This window comes from Dipodomys ordii, unplaced genomic scaffold (genome assembly GCF_000151885.1).
Source record: "Dipodomys ordii isolate 6190 unplaced genomic scaffold, Dord_2.0 Scaffold79, whole genome shotgun sequence".
NCBI lineage: Eukaryota > Metazoa > Chordata > Mammalia > Rodentia > Heteromyidae > Dipodomys > Dipodomys ordii.
The window spans coordinates 2,788,400-2,791,830 of NW_012267295.1; positions in this window are offsets into that span (position 1 = coordinate 2,788,400).

A 3,431-nucleotide genomic window follows, 5' to 3' on the forward strand; every position below is an offset into this window, starting at 1 on the left:
GAGGATGGGAAGGGATGGGAAGGGGAAACAAAGGAGGAGGCTACAATGCTTGATAAGAAATGTACTCATTATCTTGCCCATGTAACTGTAACTCCTCTGTACAGTATGTTCATAATAAATAAATAAAAATTAAAAAAAAAGAATTTCATGGATTTTTCTGTCCAGTCTTGTTTGGAACCTTGATCCTGATTTCAACCTCCTAAGAAATTAGGATTACGGGTGTGAGCCACCAGCACCCAGATAGAAGACACGGGAAAGGGGGCAGATAGGTCCAGAGCCCAGAGGCTGGGGATCCAGCAGGGTGCAGTTGCTTGACCAGCCATGGCGGGCCACAGCCTCGGGGTTGGGCCTTGCTGGGGTTGGTCAGCTTCCAATGGCGATGAGTGACAGCGTGGGGTCGAGGTGGGGGGCTAAAAGCCAAGGGGTGGGAACCTGGGTAGCTGGAACTGACATCCTGATGCAGGCAGCATCCTGCAGCTCTCCACTTCCACTAGGGACCAGCACCTTCCACTCCCAACTGACCAATCCCTCCGTCCCATCATGGAGGGAAGTAATTTGATTGGTTTAATCGCCCCACCTCAGTGTGGGCATGGCCATCAATGTGATGGACAGCTGCATGGAGGACCCAGCACCCTGCTCCGCTCCTCCACTTAAGTTGGAGCCCCAGAACCTGACCTGAGCTGTCCTGTCTTTACTCAGTCTATCTTTTACTGACCCGCTCCTTCATCAAATAAACCATAACTACTGCTGTTTTTATTTTCTGGGACTGGGGGTGAAACTCTGGGCCTGGGCTCTGTCCCTGAGCCTCTCTGTGCTCAAGGCCAGTGAACTACCACTTGAGCCATAAGTGGCTTTTTTTTTTTGAGTAGTTTATTAGAAATAAGAGTCTCACAGAGTTTCCTGCCTGGGCTGGCTTTGAACCGTGAACTTGAGATTTCAGCCTCCTGAGTAGCTAGGATTACAGGTGTGAGCCACGGGCACCCTGCTACCTCTGCTGCCCTCTGACCAGCATCGCCCGCACCAGCTTCTCCTCCCGGTCGGTCCGCAGAGGCCTCCATGTCACCATGCCTCAGGGCCTAGTGCTGGGACCTGAGAGGAAACTGGCCTGTCCCTTCTCTCCTTCACTCTCAAGCTCCTCCCCTTCCAGTGCTTTTCTAGAACTCAGCTTTGCTGTAGCCTCCACTCACTGGAGAGAGCTCAGGCTGGCATCTGCTCAGAGGTCTACACTGCATCCTCTGGCCCGGCTGACTTCCCCTAGCACCAAACACAATCATTTTCATTTTACTTACTTTGTGATACTGAAGTTTGAACTCAGGAGTTTTTCTTGCAAACCAAGCACGCTTCCACTCAAACCACACTCCTACCCCTTTGGCTTTCAGTTCGCTTTTCAGGTGGGGTCTGGCGCTTTTGCCCATGCCAGCTTCGGACTTCCATTCTCCTTCTTCCATATCCCAAGAAGCTGGGAATGCAGGCATGTGGCGCTGTGGCTCAAGTGGTAGAGCACTAGCCTTGAGCACAAAGAGGCTCAGGGACAGTGCCTAGGCCCGAGGTCAAGCCCCAGGACTGATATCAAAACAAACAAACAAAAAATGGACCAGGAATGTGCCTTAGTGGTAGAATGTTTGCCTAGCATGCCTGAGGCCCTAGGTTCAATGCCTTCATACCACACAAACCATGAAATAAAAAGGATTCCTTGAGCTGGGCGTCCCTGGCTCACACCTGTAATCCTAGCTACTCAGGAGGCTGAGATCTGAGAACTGGGCTTGAAGCCAGGCTGGGAAGGAAAGTAAAATTAGTTAATTAATTAAAAATTTAATAAATACAAAAAAGAGGAGGTGGGAGGGCTAATAGAGGGTGAATGAAGATGAATATGCCCCAGAACTGGCAAAAATAAATAAACCAAAAAAGCTGGGCACTGGTGGCTCACACCTGTAATCCTAGCTACTCAGCAGGCTGAGATCTCAGATTGCGGTCAAAGCCAGCCTGGGCAGGAAAGTCCATGAGACTCTTATCTCCAATTTAAAAAAAAACACCAGAAAATTGGAAGTGGCGCTGTGGCTCAAGCAGTAGAGCGCTCGCCTTGAGCTGAAGAGCTGAGGGACAGTGCCCAGACCCAGAGTTCAAGCCCCACAACCGACAAACAAACCCCAAACAAACCTCAGGGACAGTGCCCAGGCCCCGAGTTCAAGTCCCACAAACGAGTGGAGAGTGAATGGGCAACTCCAGCCACAATGAGGACCAACAATAAAACACAGTGACACACTTGCAGTCCATTTGTAGGTTCTGAGTCTGAGTCACTTTATTACTACGTCACCAGAAGTCACCACCGTCACTTGGTTCACCACAGATGGATGGGCGTCATAGAGGAGGGAGCCACAGGCCACTCTGGAGAGACTTACCCAGGTGGGAGGGGTCTAGAGCGGGGGGCCCAGCGTGGGGGCCGCCCTTCACCACACACGCACGCGCACACGCACAGATATAGTTGTGGAGCCTTATATTATACATCTTATATATAGAAAATATATATATTTATACTATTCACAGGCAGTAATGCTGCGGGAAGGACCAGGGCACCCGGGGCGGGATGTCAGGTGAGGGACAGCGCTGGGAGACAGCTGGACCAGTCTCTCCTCCATCAACTCCGGGTGGGAGGGGGTACCTCCCTGTGCTCCTCTGTGGATCAAAGGGATCTTGGACAAGGTGAGGGCTCCCCAGCAGTGACCAGTGAGGATTCTCAGCTATACTGAGCCCTGGAGAGGGCGGGGGAGGGGCAGGGCTGTGGGAGGATGGCCTCTGATTGGGCAGGATGGACATTAACCTAAAAGGCAAAGGTTAGGGTTGCCACGCCCCTCGCTCTGTGCTTGACCTTGGACATTGCGGCCTTCCTGTCCCACACTTGACCCTCTCAAATGGTCTCGACGTGTACGGTGCCTTCTCTTGTGCTTGGGGAGAGGAGTGTTCAGGCTGCAGGCAGCCCTTCTCGAAGGACAGTGGAGCAGGGGGAGGGCGGACCGTAGAGGGAACTGGGGTGGCGCTGGTCGGGGTCACTGTCCCTGTGAACCTCTCAAGGTACCCGAGTGTCCTAAAGCCTCCCACAGACACCTCATGCCCTCTGTCTCACGTCCATCGCAGCACGTCCCCACCCGTGTCCCTTCTGGGGGCAGATTTCGTCCAGACACGCACCTGGGCTGGACCCCAAGAAGACTAAGGGAGGATGCATCCTGAGGTGGCAGTCTGCAGCCCAGCAGGGGTCTGGGAAACTTCCCCAGCCTGGATGCCAGTCAGGGCCAGGGCCAGGGCCGGGCAGAGCAGAGCTGCCCCCTGCCATCTGGCCCAGTGTTGCCAGCAGCTGATCGGTGCTCAGTAAGAAGCAGATAAGCAGCACCTGGGGTTTCCAGGGCACACCAGCAGGGGAGGGGGGGAGAGGGGAG